At 34.9% G+C, this 17,136-nt stretch overlaps 1 protein-coding gene across 7 annotated transcripts in view; it reads left to right on the forward strand.

Annotated features, from left to right (window-relative positions):
* Positions 1-17,136, forward strand: part of PLCE1 (phospholipase C epsilon 1) — a 151,322-nt gene that overhangs the window by 47,784 nt on the left and 86,402 nt on the right. The window lies entirely within an intron of this gene.

Raw genomic sequence — 17,136 nt, forward strand, 5'->3', positions numbered from 1 at the left:
GCTTGTCTACTTGTTTCAGTTTCTATACAATTCTGTCATTTTTCCTACAAGTTGATATGATATGGATATGGTGAAACGCAAGGGGAAAAGGTATGGTTCGTGTAATATAAAGTATAAAATAGTTTTTCTTACTGGAGGAATAACAGGAAAGCTTTCCTTCATCAGAAAGAAGAATATAGTGCTGGAGAAAAATATATTCTTGATTAAGCAAGATATTTCTTTCTGGAACGTTTCTTTTTCAGTCAATACTTACCCTGCAGGTGTAACCAATTAGTGTTTATGAAAAGTCTATGTTTTCTTTTTTTTTATTTAAAATAGGCATACTGCATGTGATTGTTTACTAGCTTGTTGTGTTTAATTGATTGTAAAGCCACTTGTAGAATTTTAGTACTTGAAGTTATAAAAGTCTACTTGAATGCTGAGTATTGGGTTCTAACTCTATAAATAAAGTAATATAATTATAGGCTTTTCTTTTTCTTACCTTGTTGTTTTGATAAAATACTTAGATACAGTTAATGAAATTGGCATTAAACACCCCCAGTGAATACCTGATTCGTACTGTGACTTGGTGAAGAAATATTGCATGCACAGCAAGGATTTATAGAAAACACTTCCTATTTTTTAGTAAAGTATATTGAAATCATAAAGGGAATGTATAAGACTTTGTTTTTTGAATACTTGGTAGAATATAAATGAAAGCAAATTTTATACCTAGTGTAATCAATAGAAAAATGTTCAGTAGAAGTACGATCAGGATGACATTTGATTAGTATGTATGTTTTTATAAATGCTAAAATACTCGTGTCTTATTTTCCCATCATGTGCATGTGAAGCTAAAATTACAGGCAGCTTACTACACAACAGTGATGATACTGAGAGAACTGTTCCCTTTTCTTAAACATATGTTGTACTTTTAAATAGTCTAAAAAACTTGGAAATTGTCTTATGTTTAAATGTACTGGATTAGTCTTCCAGTAAAGTACTATGTTTCAGGAATTTAAACTATGAACAGTGCTTTTGACTTAGTGCAAGCAATTTATTCTGTAGGTTGGTTAATCAAGTACCAACTACTAACTTAAGAAGTACCTACTTCTAAAATTAACACAATAATGGGGTTTTTTGTAGGTAAACTCTGATAAGTAGTAAGTTGTGGTGGTTACACTTAATGAACACAAACTCTGTATCTCTGTGACAACTTGTCTTATTTTCACTGAAGTAGCAGGGGGAGTTTTTCTCTCTGATACCTTTGTAGTTTAGTGTTGCAGCTTTATGATGTTAAAAGCAAATAACCTGGGAACATTATGACAAAGCTTTGAGTCTTGAGTAAAGGGTTGAAATGTGTATTGTTTCTTTGTGCTGCTACACAGGGATAAAACAAAGGGGAACGGAAGGCTGATAAGTTATAAATAATGTTAAAAGTCACATATACTGTGATAATGTCTGGCACCGTTAAGCTGTGGTACTTATTTTCCAAGGAGCAGAATAATTGCATAGGAAGATAAAGTTACTGTTTTAAAGTGTGTAAGCAGTGATAAAAAAGGTGAGCTGTGGGATATACAGATACAACAGTTTATTAAATTACCATATTGATAAGTAGCATGTATGTGAATATGGGCTTTTGCTGATGTATTACTAAGTCCAGAGAAGTAATGCCCTGTGAATTAAGTAAATGAATAAAGTAAATACATAGTTAGCCAGCCAGAAGATTAAAAAAAAAAAAGAATGACTAGACTAAAATATTGAATTACAGTCACACATTTGTCAAGGACATATTCAGTTATCAAAACCATCCTAACTTAGTTTGTTGAATTGTATTTGTTACCATCTTGACTCGTTCGTACTGCTCCATAAATTTAGAGAGGGGTCATGACTCTCAGCAAGTGTGTTTTTTGTATCAGTCATTTTAATAAAGCTAAACTAGTGCCCAAGATTTACATCTTAAATTTTCATAAGCAACGAAACCTCCATCATTGCTTCATTTTGTGTTTTCATGTGGTCTTTGATAGATAAATCTTCATAGACATGTTTCATTGTAGAAGAATGTATTAGTACAATTGATAAAATAATTTTTGGAATATAAAGACTCAATTTTAAAATAGGTTTTAGAATTATGTGTCTCAGATGGAAATTACTTTTTTTTCACGACAGGATTGCCCTTTTCTATGCTAGTATTATAATAGTTTATATATTTAATGTAGATTTGGGGTTTGATGAGACCTCTGTTACAAAAAATGTATGTAAACTTTACCCTCAATGGAATAGTTGTCCTTGATGTCACTCTGAGAAAATAAGGGTCCAAAAATTATCTCTGCTTGTTTATTCTCTGCTACAGTAAATATAACCTTTATAACAGTATTTTCTTCTGTTGTTATTTTTTTCTTTGTTCCCTGAAGTTCTTATAGTAGCACTATTTGAACAAAAATTCTTCCTGCTTATTCTCAGAATGATGATAGTGTGACAAAAATGCTCTCTAAAGATCTTTAGAGTGTACTTGTCAAGTTGTAAGTATTTGGGACTTCAGTACAATGTTGTGCTACTACTAGACTTTCATGGAAACATACAATACTTACAACATTTTTCCATCCTTCTTTGATAATTATTTAAAATGAGAGCAAACAACAGTTTTTTGCTTGGTACAAATTTTCCTCCCTCAAGTACATGAATACTTTATTATGTACATGAAAACTTACTGCAGTCAATTCAAAACAAATCTGTACTCAGCCCTCCCAAAGCTGTTATTTCTCACCAAGGTGAAGCTTTTGTAAAAGTTTAAAGAATCCCAAAATGGGTATGTGTACTTATAGATAAATGAGTTGAAGTTTTCTCAACAGTGGTGTGATAGTATGAAAGAGAAGCTTATAAGAGGAATCTAAGTTTTATCCTTCATTTTGAGAGGTTAAGCTTACACACAGGTCACTTACGCATGTAATTCAGTGTAATATAATTGCAATTTATAAAAATGATTACAGTGAGCGGAGTGGCTCTGAATTTTCGTAAGGAAGCTCTTGTATATACAAAGTTTAGTTGAAGCTAATGCTAAAGCAAAATAAATCTCATGGATGACTAAACTGTAGTCCCTGGGTCTGTAACAATCCCCAGAGAATAAGGAAAGTTAATTTAAAATATTTTTGTTCTTCTGGTCTTAAGCCAGATGCCTTAAATTCTGAAAATGAAGCCTCCAGTGACATTCCATTCCAGTGGGAAAAGAAAGGAGAACATATACTGTGGTCCTGCAGAAACTTACTTCATCAACAATTATAAAGTGTAATTTAAATGCAGAACTAATGCGCTCTCATTCCTAATCCCTTGTTCCGTCACTCTCTTTTGCTCAATCATTCTCTTCTCTTAGAACAAGCATATTTACTTTAAAAAGCATGGTTTACATGTGATGAAGGAATTGGAACTTTTGAAAATTGCAGAATATTCGATTATTTATTTTGTGATTTTCAGGCAAGTAGAACTGAACTGGAAATGCAATTAATGAATCAGTGTCCTGTGTTTAGATCTTGGAATTGGCTTCCAAAACTCTATTTGGAGACATCATCAATTTTAACTTCATCATAGTGTTACCATCCTTTCATCTTTTTAGCAGATTCAGGTGATACTCAGAAACTCCTTCAGTGACATTTACTTTGGTAGATACAGTTTTATTCTAGTGTAGAGTTGTCCTAATGTAAGTATGGCTATTGGTGTATATTAGGTATCTATTATCAAACTTGTATCATAAATTAAAATATGATGTGAAAATTGAATGTACTGTGTTCTGCAGGACAGTTATTAAGTTTAAGGCAGTAGTTGAACACACCATCTGGAAACAAGGAAAACAGGAAGTTATTTCTTTAGCTTACTGCACTGTGTATTAGTTGTTCACACCGTCTTCATATTTTCAGCTTTCTTAAACTTTAGGAAGTTTCTGTAGATACAGCACAATCTTCCTTAGCAGCTAGTGACTAAGCAAGATGCATAATGTTGAAGGTACTTCTGATTCAAGATACCAACATACTTCATTGTAGTGTGATATATTATTGTGATTGCTTAGTTTTAGCTAAAAATTTTATTCAAGACGTTTACAAGGTAGCCCTTTTTTATTTTTTGTGGGGTTGTCTTTAAGTGTTCATTGTGAACAGTGATGAATGAAGACTCATATCAGTAAAGTAGAATTAAACACATAATTTAAAAATTAAGTTCAAAGTATCAATATTCTGTTACTTTAGGCAAGCAGTGGTGCCTTTTCTATTCCTGGATAATTTAAAAAAACCTTAAAGTGGAAAATGCCTCTTTATAGAACAAAGTTATTTTGTTTCATGAAATCATGTTCTGTAGCCTGACCTAAAAGTCTATTAAACAATTCAGTCATGAAAACTCTGAGAATTTCCTGGCCCCTAAGTACTATCCAAAATAATCTTATAATTATTCATGTGACCCTATGAACCCAGCAGCTGAAGTACAAGCAAACAAATAGGCATGGATTCAGTGTCTACAAAATTAGAAAATGAGAACTAAGTTTCCTGTGCTAAGGAAAGTTGCTGTTATTAGCTATATGCCATGGATAGGATGCATAAATTTTACAGCTGTAATAATCTGCCTACCAGTCTTTTACAACAATATCACTTACAATTGGTTATAAATGAACATATTTAGAGATATAGCAAGGTTCTGTTGCACTTTATATTTATGGAATACTTAGGTTTCTGACTGTAGAACTGTGGAGTGTTTCTGATAGATTTGAAAACATCCACTTTTCAATGTAAATCCAAAATGTAGAGTACAATAAAATCTCAATATGAGCCTTTTATGATACAAATAGTAACAGTGATTGTATAACTACAAAGATGGTTTTATTACATGTACTTTGTGTTTGAGCTTTGGCAGGTTTACTCTGAGCTGGAGACCTTCATAAGCAATTCCTTTAGTCACAGGGGTACAACATTGCACTGTGTAAAAACAATTAACCAGTGCTGTGAACTTTAACCCTTACCATTGATTATCTTATGAATTTTAATATGAGTTACACAGGAATGGAGCAGACTGTATGCTTTCTGAATCAGTTATTTAGGTATATGTATTAAAGTATTACTTTTAAAGAACAAGTAAAGCCAGAGTTTTTTTGAACTAGGTATAGTGAACTTTGACAAATAGATAAGATTCTAGAAAGAAGATGAGAAACCAAACATATAAGGGGTGGTGAGGCATGGTCTTCAACAGCCAGAATTTTTAGGTTTTCTTTTTGGTTCTTTGTTTTTAAGATGGTCACACTGACAGGAGATCTCTTAAGTGGTTTTTTTTTTTGTTTTTTTTTTTTTTTTTTTTTTTTTTTTTTTTTTTTTTTTTTTTTTTTTTTTGTACTGTGTGTTACTCCTCATACTTATTGTCAGTTTGTAATTCAGGAAGCTCATCTTTCAAAGTTGTTTAAATAATCACTTCACATGAGTGGGAATGCAGCTATTTATAAAAGTATGAGTTCTGTGGAAGCCTTTCCTCAAATGGGAAGTTGTTACTAAGGTACAAAACCACAGAGATTTCTGCTTGTACCTGATGTGAATGGAGCTTTTTTGTTCGTTTCTTTGAGGAAATCTAGACTTGCTATCCCTCCACATATAGAATAATAGTTTAAAAAAAAAGATGTGGGAAGGTGGCTGTTGGGTTCCTCTACTTTGATTGCTCGGTGTTCACCTGTCTTGAATGCACCTATCACACCGTCAGTATTTTGGAAATGAAAAATATGACCACGGTGCCTGTTTGAAATTTTTAATGACCTAGTTGAAATAATTTTTTTCTACCTTTGAAGAAGTACACCTCCAAGGGTGTGTTAAATAGAGGGTTTTCGTGGCTTCTGCTAGATTTTCGTACTATTTTTTGCTTGCATTTGGAAAGCTCAGTGATCCATTGTAATGTAGCATCCCATTACAGTTTGAAGTACCGAAGGTGTGCGGTGAAAGGCAGAATTCACAATGAAAATTTGCATCTCTCTTAAGTTGAAATTGTTGAATCATGACACATTTAATATTCTAATGTCTATGTGGTTGGACTGTGAATTATTTCAGTCTGCTTTCTGACAAGGAGTTTTAATCCTAATTAGTCTATTTTATATAATGTACTTAGCTACAGTAAAACTTCTATGCTGAATTGAAAAGTCAACCTGCAAGTCTTTTTCTTGTTCTAAATACTTTATATAAGACACCTGTGAAGTTTTATATTAATGATATTTTTTTCATCAGTAGGACATATCAAAAGTTATTATTAAAATATATTTTTAAGAAGTGTTAATGTGTGGGGCATATACTTTTGTATTAAACACGCAATAGGCAATTTTGAAAGCTGCTAACTCGAGAAATTCCAATCCACATGATCAGGTGTTAAAAGATGTGATCCACATCAGACTAGTAAAACTATCAGCTTTTCATTAAAAATCCCGCGGTGTACTTTAGTTATGTGGAAATAACAGAGATGTTTGAATAGATTAATTTAATTTATTTAGTTACTAAGACAGCATATTGTTTGTAAGTGAATTTTTTGTTGGAAGTTTGGAGGAAGTAAATAAGCACTCAGGAAATAAAAAGAATACTGGCAATATGAAGAATTGATAAGGGTAAAACAGTAAACAGAAGTTTAACTCCAAATAAACTGAGAAGTACTACAAAAATATAGATGTTATGATTTAAAATGAAAAAGTTAACAAGCGAACTTAGTAATAAAATAATTAATAATTATTAAGAGATATATTTTTTCACATACACTTTTGTACGAACAGAAGTATAAATTGCTGACCTGTCTGACCAGAAAGTGATATTTTTGTCCTTTTCTGGGTAAGATTACAGAGGTCTCACTGGCAAGGGCATTGTTTCACATTGCTGGAAAGTGATGTGAAGAGCTTCTATGTTGTGTTTGGTGTCATCCTTTCATTTTGTCCTTAATCAAATTGAAATTTCAAGTAGTATGGAAAATCTTTGAACTGACAGGTAATAATGCCTTGTCTCAGCCTCTGTTTTATATCTTGATTCTTTTTAGTAGTTATTTGGATCTGAAGTATATTCCCTGGCATGATTCTTTAAAAGCAGGACTCTCTGGGCTTGGAGATGCTGTGTTAAATATGAGTTCCCATTAGACCAAACTGCCTTTTCTGTCTTTCAAATCTGTAAAGTCCATCTTTCCTTTGGTAAGGGCTGTTAAAATTAGTAACATTACCTTACAGAAATAGAAAATTAGTAAGTAATAGCAACCAAGTTTTATCAAAAGTGAAGATGATGACTTGTTGGAAGTCTGGACCTGCTGTTTTAGTTTCTGGTCATAAATAAATCCAGCTCTCAAATACGTTTTTAAAAACTGCATCATCATTTTTGTATGATAGCAAATGAAAAAAATTCCCTGCTGAAGACAATGGTCATGTAACAGAGCTGAATAGGGCTGGCTGATATTATTTCTGAAGAATGATGAACTGTGTTTAAGGATTGCCTGTGCAAGATGGTTTCATCCTCATTAAATTCAGTTTCTGCTCCTTGAAATTATTTCATCCTTAACAGGATGCAATTCATAAGAAATATTGGCTGGTGATGTAATGCACATTCTGTAATTGCAGTTGAAGCTGTACAAAGTTCAAAGAACATCAGTAAATGCATATTAGTATCTGGGCACATCTGTGCTGGTTCGGTCTTTTGGCAACCGGGACACAGCTCCCCATGTTACCAGGGTCAGCTCCTCTGTTGGCCCGTGTGTCCTCTGCTGCTCTGTGCCATTTTGCCCAGTTACAACTTCCTGTCTAGAATTTAATACACAGCAAAAATTGCTGTTGAGTAAGTGAGCATTACTGCTCTGTAACACAGTAGTGTTGTCTTGCACTCTGTCCTGACATTGTAAAGATCTTCATCTCCCTCACCCTTGAAGAGCGCGTGAAAGTTTGAAAAGTCTTTGAGAACAGACAGTGCAACAAGGATATTGATAATACAACTGCTGGAAGGGTACCCAGGGAGGACAGAAAAGCAAAGGAAAATATCTGGGTCTCCCACAGTGACAGTCCCTCTGTAACACTGGACATTATTAGAAAAGCCATGAGTGAATTATGATTATGCTGGGACAAGCATTGACCCCTATGATGAAGAGGTGCCTGAAGACCATTATTTCTTTCCTGTGATATGTTCTTTCCTTCAGATGTGTAAGGGAACTGGGCAGACTCTGATACACACACCTCCCCCACCAGTTGTACACACCCTGCCCCAGAGAGAGCAACTTCCTTTTGACTCAGTGGATTTATTCCTATTGTAAGCAGAAAGTGCTAGTATATGCTAGACTGTATCTTGGCATCATGTCCTCTCCTATCCTCCTCACCAGTTGCTGGGAAGTGAGGGCATAAAAATACAGAGTATGCTTTTATTCAATGCCCACAATTGCAAATTATGCGAAGACAGATCTTTTTTGTAAAATCACAGTCTTGTTAAATGCATTGAAAAAAAAAGATAATAATAAAACATAATGCAAAAAAAAAAAAAAAAAAGTCCCCAAACCCAACGAAAAACTTAAGGAAAACTCCACCATAGTTAACTTTACTCTATTTCCTTTCTTTCTTTTTTTCCGACTCCTGTTGACTGCATTCAAAGCATAGAATTGTAGAATATCCAGAGTTGGAAGGGACCCACAAGGATCATCGTAGTCCACCTCCTGGCCCTGCACAGGACCATCCCCAAGAATCACACCATGTGACTTAGAGCATTGTCTAAACACTTCTTGAACTCTGTCAAGCTTAGTGCTGTGACCACTTCCCTGGGGAACCTGTTCCAGTGCCCAACCACCCTCTGTGTGAAGAACCTTTTCCTGATATCAAACCTAAACCTCCCCTGACAGCTTCATGCCATCCCCTCAGGTCCTGTCACTGGTCACCAGAGAGGAGAGATCAGTGTTTGCATCTCCTCTTTCTCTCACAAGGAAGTTGTAGACTATGATGAGGTGAACATGCCAAGTGACCTCAGCCACTCCTCGTATGACTTTTTCTCTAGGCCTTTCAGTATCTTCAGCATCCTTAATGCAACCATGCTCAAGTTTCAGCTATCTACTCAGAAATGTTGCCCTTTGTCTTTCCTGATGCTTCCATGCTAGTGCGTTATAGTTCCATTCCTTGTTATAGTGTCCCAGGCAAAAGATGAACAACAGCACCTCAAACATGCCTGAACCACCTTATAATAAATACTGCATTTGTCAAGTACTGGGCAAAACTGTAGTGGTATTGATTAATGTGTGTATGTATTTCGAGGAAGGCTTTCTCCCTGCCTCTGCTCCCTGTGCCCCAAGACAACACAGTATTTCTAGTATCTAATACTATATCTAGTATTCAGATTGTACCATGGCACTGTATTCTTTTATTTTCTTGGCAGTTTTTTCAACATTTCAGCAGACTAGGGATATTTTAAGGAATTTTTCCATTACAAAAAGTAACATCTCAGCAGTCGAGATATTCTGTTTAAGCACCATGTGAAAATACATTTGGAGGGCAAGACATGAGCAAGTTAAGATGTAGAGAACACTGTTAACCCCTGAGATTCTGAACAGTGTTTACTGAATTGCATATATTTCACTGTAAATATGTGTTCGTAGCTCCGTCTTTCTTGCTGATCAGTTGTCAAAGAACCCTTTACTTCTGTTTCTTGAACACAAATGCAAACCTGCACCAAATGGCTGTATTTTGGCAAGAGTTACTTCAGGTGATGACAGTTCTTTTTCTCCTGTTGGTAAAGCTGCAGGCAGGTTGGATGGCAAGTACCATTGCTGAAACTGCTGTCAGTTCTGCTTTGTGGGCGCAGGTGTTGGCTTGCAAAGCCACCTGACGGGTGTCATTCAAATACATCTCTAAAAACTGTTGAGTATGAAGAACACGTGTATGGAGAAGTCTTTGTAACATTTCATTTTATTTTATGACTGTTCATACTTCAAGAATGTTGCCCGTTAGCCACAGAAGTTGGATCATGAGATGCTGGGAGAGGATATCTGGGAATATTTGAGTTTGACGCCAACTTGCAAAACTGCAGTTGCTTCCAGATAGCTGTTTCCACATTTGCTGCAGTGCACCTAGGGATACACTGCAATGGAGTGTCATGACAAACAAGAAATCAGAGAAGCTTGAGATAGGTAGTGAATCTCTTGCAAATTTCAGTGATGGTACCATTGTACAATGGTACAATCCACAAAGCTTGTGGATGACTGTTTGTCATCATCTACTTCATCTTGAATAGTAAGTTAGGAATTGAATTTAGTTGACCACAGGTTTTATCTGTAGCCCTACTTGTTCATAAGAACAGAAATCTTTTACAGAAATACCAGAACTCAGTGAGATGCATAGCCAGAGATTTGATCAGATCTCTTGGCTTGTGCTTATTTGGTCACAGGCAGCTAAATACCGTGAAGAAGATAATGTTCTAAGAGTCTAAATGTCTAGGCTTTTGTAGTCCAAACACTGAAAAATGTTTACCAAAATGTTCAATTTCTTGAAAGGATTTCTGAGGGCTTCACCTACAGAGTTCTCAGTGAACAAGAGTTCTCAGTGAACTAAGAAATAGTGCCACCAGAACAGACCTTTCTGCTGTTACAAAATCATCTTTGTCAAACACAGTAATATCCCCTTGGCTTTGAACAACCTGCACAACCATTTTAGATATGGGGCTCTGGCCATGTCTTCTTGATAATAGAAACACAACAGAAAGAAAGACAAGTGTATACGTTATTCTAGGCATAACAGAAAATGCATTCAGTGTTTATATTTCAGTTCTTGTAATTGATACATAATCAGAAATTGTCACAAGAGATTCATGTATTAGAAAGCCCAGGAATTAAAGATGTCTTTTTTCCTGAAAATCAGAGAAGTATACACACTAAAATTGTGGTACCCCTTTCTTTTTCTTCCATGAAAGTCATGTAGGAGTCGTCAATCTTTGATCTTTTTGAGTGCAGAACATTTGTAGTGAGACACAATTGAACCCTATACTTGGTCATGTCCAGTGTCTCCTGCTGTTACTTTCTTCACTTTTTTAAAATGTAATTTTGTAGCTGGAAGCTTTTGAACCCATACTTAATGTGTAATAACATTCAGCTTCTGGCCTGGAACAGATTAACTGTCCTGAAACTAAAAGATGTTGTAAAATTGTCAAAAAAAAAAAAAAATTACATTTATCACTTTTTTTTTTTTTTACAAAAGTTGTTTATATATATTTGTAATTTTGCCGAAGAGTTGACTTTTTGCAGAGAAAGTTTGAATTGGAATGAAGTTGCTTGCAGATGTTTGTTAACTTGCTGTTTAATATAAAATATTTTTCCTTTTAGGTACATCTTTCATTTATGTTTTGTTGCAGTTGAAGTAAAATAATTTTCAAAATTTTAGTTAGTGGCTTTAGCAGTAGCAATGGAAGACAGGATACAACTGCTTTTGCTGTAGATTTTAAAGTGTTCTTTTATGAAGAGATTACTTTTTCCCTTGACATTGCAGACACCCATCTGTACAGAATCTGGTCTCTTTCTGTCTTCTGAACTAAATTTTGTTGTGAGTTTCGCTGCAGAGGCTCCTGAGCTTTGTGAGAGTGCAGAAGGGAAGCTGGTGAAGGAAGCACTGTAACTAGTTTCAGTAGTGCTGTAAGCAAAAGTGCACACAAGCAAGTAAACCTTCTCAGAAATGGGATCTCTGGCTTAGGCAGTGCTGTGAAATGGGAAATTTGTTTGGAACTACTTTAAGATGGAAAGCCACAGTGCTTTTCCCGGATGTCCAAGTGTATTTGTACGTGGAATGATTACTCAGACTAGATAACTGTAAATGAAGAGTGGAGTATTTGCTGTACTAAATAGTGTGATTAATTTCTATTTTTGCACAGCAAGACTTATTTTTGAAACTACTGAACTAGATTAAAAACAAGGGCAGTAATTATTCTCTTTTGGACTAGAAATCGGTATGGGTTCTCAAGACTTGCCTTTAAATCCCAGATCAGTGGCAGACTTTTTTTCATACATTTCATCATTTCTGCAGATCCCAATTGACAGTTGTTTGTTCCAGCATCTGTGAAAATCATGTGGTTAACAACATTATTCAGGGAGTATTTAAATGAGTGATTCTCTCATGATGAACTAGCTCGAAGATAAATGTTGAAAATATTCATGTCCAAAGTGGCTTTTGTATTTGTAACTAAATGAAATGTTCCTTGGACTACTAGCCTCACTCTTGTTTAAGCAGAATAATGTTGGGTGGTGCTTTTAGTTTATTTAGATGAGCAATATTGCAGGTAAGAATGTTGGGGAAAGTAATTTATTAATAGGAAAGTTGTTACAAAATTTGTTTATTTCCACTTTTAGTACCTTTTTTTTTTCCAAAAGTTGCTAATATTAAGGAGTAATAGGAGAATGAAAGAATACTTTCATTTTTGTTTAAAAAAAACCTACCCCACAATATCCCAATATCCTTAGAAAGAACTGGCCACTGACAAGTGCTGTCTCTGCGTAGGCAACAACATTACAAAAAAGCATTTCGTCATGTATTATGAATCTGTACTTTAGAAGTGATATTGAAATGTCATGGGCTAGTCATTGTGGGTATGGTCATAACATGAACGAGATAAAGCTGAGAAAACCCAATACTTCAAAAATTTGACTGTCACCATCACCTCTTTTTAAAATTTTATTAGTAAATGCTCCAAAGTGTGATGCTGAAGTGCCATCTTGTAAGACATAAAACTGAAGTATTGATCAACTGTGCATTAATGCCTCATTCTTTTGTTCTGAGCAAATTCTGGTATGTGTGTTTCTCCTTTCAGCCCTCTCCCCTCCATGCAAGTTCACCTGACACTTTAGTTTCTTTCTGCCAAAAGTGCTTTTTTCATAACAGACTGCTCTTTTATTCCATGCTATAGATGTTTGAATTACATAGTAGAATTAATACATATAAAAGCAATTGAAATGGTCCTTGGTCATATCTTCCAAGAGATCATTGTTAACTTCATTTGGTCAATATTAATAAGGGTTTTCTTCTGAAAAACCTGCAGAGACAAAATGAAAAATCACCATCAGAATTTCCTCATTTTAATGTAATTTTTCTTGGAACAGAACAAATTTGGAAAGAGCAGCATTTCCTGTGATGCTAATTGTGTTTAGACTTGTATATTCTGTAAAACCTTTGTGTTTTCAAAGAAGATATTTAAGTGATCTTCAAGACATACTGTCATGAGTGTTATTACTTGTTAATATACCATTCTGGTTTACAGGCATTTAAAATATCTTTAAAAACATGCAACAAGGGAAGCGTTTGTGTTGCAGGAAGGCTGTGCATGGGCTGTCAGCAGCCCTCCATCACAACAACGCTCTGTAGGTGAACAGGCAGGAAATCAGACTGAGATGTGTAGTACCAACTGAGCATACACCTGCATTTCAGTACTTCATTTTGGTCATGTAGGATAGATATATATTTAGGACAGATGTTTTTAAGAGACAATTTGGACAGATGCAGTAAAGTATTAAAGCCCCATTATTCCCTATTTTCTCTTATTTTTATAGTGTATCAATTAGCATAATTTTTTATGACTGTTCTTTGCGATGAACTTCTTGGGTACACGTATTCTTTGCTATTATTATAAAGTTAGAGAAATTAAGCTTGCTTCCTTATAATGGGAATTTTTGGTGGGAATAATTCTAGTTTCTGGGTTTCATATGCACTAAGCAGGTGCTTGATGTTTGGCAATATGATAACGTGCCTCCAAGTTTTAAGCTAAATACCTGAGGCTGAAAAAATATGACAAGAGAAAGAAAACATCACCATAAAAGATGCATGTTTAAGTAAGAAAGATGTATGTTTAAATAAGAAATCAGAACAATTATTTTTTATGAACTGCCATATCCAATATTTGCACTACAGCAGCTAAATTGTGGGGGAATATCTGTCATAAACTGTAGGGCAATAAGGGGCGATGGTGTTCAGGTTTCTGCCATTTCTACATAGTAAGCTTATGTGTATGGAGGAAAGGACGTATTGCAATTTGCAGTTGCAGTTATGATTAAATAGGAAACAAGTAAGAGAAAAGTAAGGAATAGTTTCAAGGCCACCATGTTCTTATAGTTATTTTTAACGTTATTTTTAATATCTTGACAAAATATGTCTGTTGTCACTGTAAGAAAGTTTTATTGCCTGAAGGTTATCAATCAGTTAACTTGCAGATACCATTTTAAGTTGCTACAAGCAAAACTAGGGTTTTTTTTTTAAAGTTAAGTTTTGATGATTTATTGCATATATTATTAAGAGCTGAAAAATCTATTTTTCCATTTGTTTTCCAAATATGGACTTGGTTGTAGGATGGAATTCTACCTGAATTTAATCTTTATTTTAATGCTAATTTTTGGTTTTGAATTCAAGGGCATTTTTTTTCTGTAGTAGTATGAAAAATTTTATGTTGAAAATAATTTTCATTTTCCTTTTACTTACCATTAAAATCTACCTAAAAAATAGAAAAAAGTAAAAATCTATTGAAGCCATAGTATACTTTCGTTGGAATACTGTTGTATTGGTATGTGGAGTTTCCTGTTTCAGCTGATTTCTTATTTTAAAAGTACTTTGGGGAAAAAAAGAGAAAAGAAAAAGTGTTAGAAGGCATAATTTTTATTGTCAAAAGTAAATCTTGAATTGCCAGAGTTGCATATAAATGTTACCCTTTACATGTGTGCTCATTACGGTACATTTAATATCACAACATTTTTAGATTCAGATACTGTCCCAAATTTCTTCTGAGGTACTGCTTGATATGTAGTAGGTGAGACATGGCAGCATCAGACTGCAGATGGCTTTGAAATCTTTAATTTGATATGTAAGGCAAAAATGAATCAGGAGTGATATGCCCTTGTGAACCTTTGCTTTTTGACAGGTAGCTGTCAGTTTAGTGCTGTGTTTCACTCCTTTTTGGTTCACGTTCATGTTTAGTTACATTAGCCATTCTTTGGTAGTGATGTGGAGCAATATTAAGCCATCTGCAAGGATGGACTATAAGCCCTGGCTTGGAATAAACTTCTCTGTCTCCCGGGCAAGATTAAGTTTCCCCAATTGCCTGCTGCAATCTTTCTGAAAGGCGATTTCCCCTATTAGTTTACCTGAGGGATATGTTGCAATCCTGATTGTTTCAGTTCTTTGCAGTGGCTGACAAGTATACACATTGTATTTTTTCTGTATTTTTTCCGTAACCTCATCGGTGTGCAGCAGAGGTAACACATGTAGAACTTTAATATATGAAAACAAACAGAATTTGAAAATGTTATCTTTTGAGACAGCTAGTGCCCTGAAGTCTACTTTATACAGAAGAGATTAACACCATTATTCTATGTATAATCTCTCCAGCAAAACACTGTCGCCTACTTCTGTCAACAAATGGTTTCTTTGCTTTGGCAGCTGAAAGAAATTTTAGTTGTGTAGGCAACAGAACATGCCTTTATAAGTTGCAGAACCCAATTTTGAAAATATTTTGGATGGTAACTGCAGTTTTGAGAAGTTAAATTATATTCATTAACTAAATATTTTTTTAAACAAGCTAAAAAGACTAATTATGTCTGCTGTGCGTGACACACTCATAATCCAGGCACAAGGCAGGTTTACTGTTTCACAGTACACCTTTTGGAATGGTGCTGTTCCTTGCAGACACTTAACTGACTAAAAGGTCTGCATGTATCCCATCCACTTTGAGTGCACTTTCTTTCTGAATAAAGGTAGAGATGTGTACTTGCTGACAGTCTGAGTCCATAAAATTTATATACCAAAAAAAAGGAAGATGCTCAAGCAGAGGTGCGATATTTCTAGAAGCCTCAGACCAAACAAGTTCTGGAATATTTTCAGGGAGAGGGCAAAAGCCATATTTTAATGGAATAGAGTTACACAGCCATAGTCAACATGTGGAAGTTTTTGTTTTTTATTTTGTGTTAGTAAATATGTCAGTGTTCTTTTTCAAAAAATTGAATTACATTACTAGTTAATAATTATATTTTCAATATAAAATTTTACTGTTTCCCCAAGAAATGGTTAATACAAAAATTAAAGCTCAGATAACAAATATGTGCTTTAATATACTGGATTGTATTTGATTTTCTGCAATTTGTTTACCTGAATGAAAGAATTACATCATTGTTCACAGCTTCTGTTACTGGAGGGTCAGATCTCTTGTGGGAGCATTTGAACCCTCATCATTTACATGGCAGAGTAGATCCCAGTCTCAGGGCAGAAGTGGATAGATGTGCAGATCCCTGTCCTGGGAGCCACTTCACTCCTTGGATACGTGGCTGGGCACGTGTGTGTCCTGTGGTGAGGCTCCAGTGCCTCTGACACGTGGCGTGCACGGACTGTGCAAACAGTTTCTTATCATCTGACTGAGCACATGTGTGCTTGCTTTGTAGGACTGGATGCTGTTTTGCTGTTCCTGCCATGTTGATGAATAGCTGTAATTTGTTTATGTGTGGGAAAGGATGGCAACGAGAAACAAGGCATTAATTACAAAAAAGTGTCATGAAGTCATCAGCTTGTTTCTTCTGCATGTGTAAGAACTGATGGGGAACAACCTCATCAAAACTGTCGTAGCACCTGTCCTAGTGACAGCTATAATGACCTTTCCCTGTGCTAATTTTTAGTTTGGTAGTTTGCACTTTGTAATTACAAAGCACAGATCATTGAAACAAATTATTAATGTTAATCAGTAAGTCAGCATACAAGAATGAAAAGAATCAAGGCTTTCCTTGTATACTAAATGAAAAGATTTCTTCCAGATTCTTGCTTTGATCATTAGACTCTTTTAAATAAGCAAACATTACTTAGTTGCTAAGCCACAGGCTGAAGCTCATTAGTGTGTTATCACAAATATTGGAAAAAGAGTACTAAACCAATATTAGATAGAGGACCTGTGCGTAGGCTGGAAGTAACGCAATGAACGTGACACCAGAACATTTTGAAAGAGGGCTCAGAGTGCTTAAAACCATTTCTGTTTGCAAAACCCCACCCCACTCAGCAAGAAAAAGTGCCAACCCTGAGTTGATCTGTTTTTTCTGCTACTGATATCTCTAAGAGTTTTCTGGAAGTACAATAGATTTAATAGTCTTATAAACAATTTTGTGCATATTCTTTATTTTAAATATTGACCAGGTATATTGATGTGG

Source organism: Myiozetetes cayanensis, unplaced genomic scaffold, assembly GCF_022539395.1.
Source record: "Myiozetetes cayanensis isolate MyiCay16 unplaced genomic scaffold, myiCay2020 scf10, whole genome shotgun sequence".
Lineage (NCBI taxonomy): Eukaryota > Metazoa > Chordata > Aves > Passeriformes > Tyrannidae > Myiozetetes > Myiozetetes cayanensis.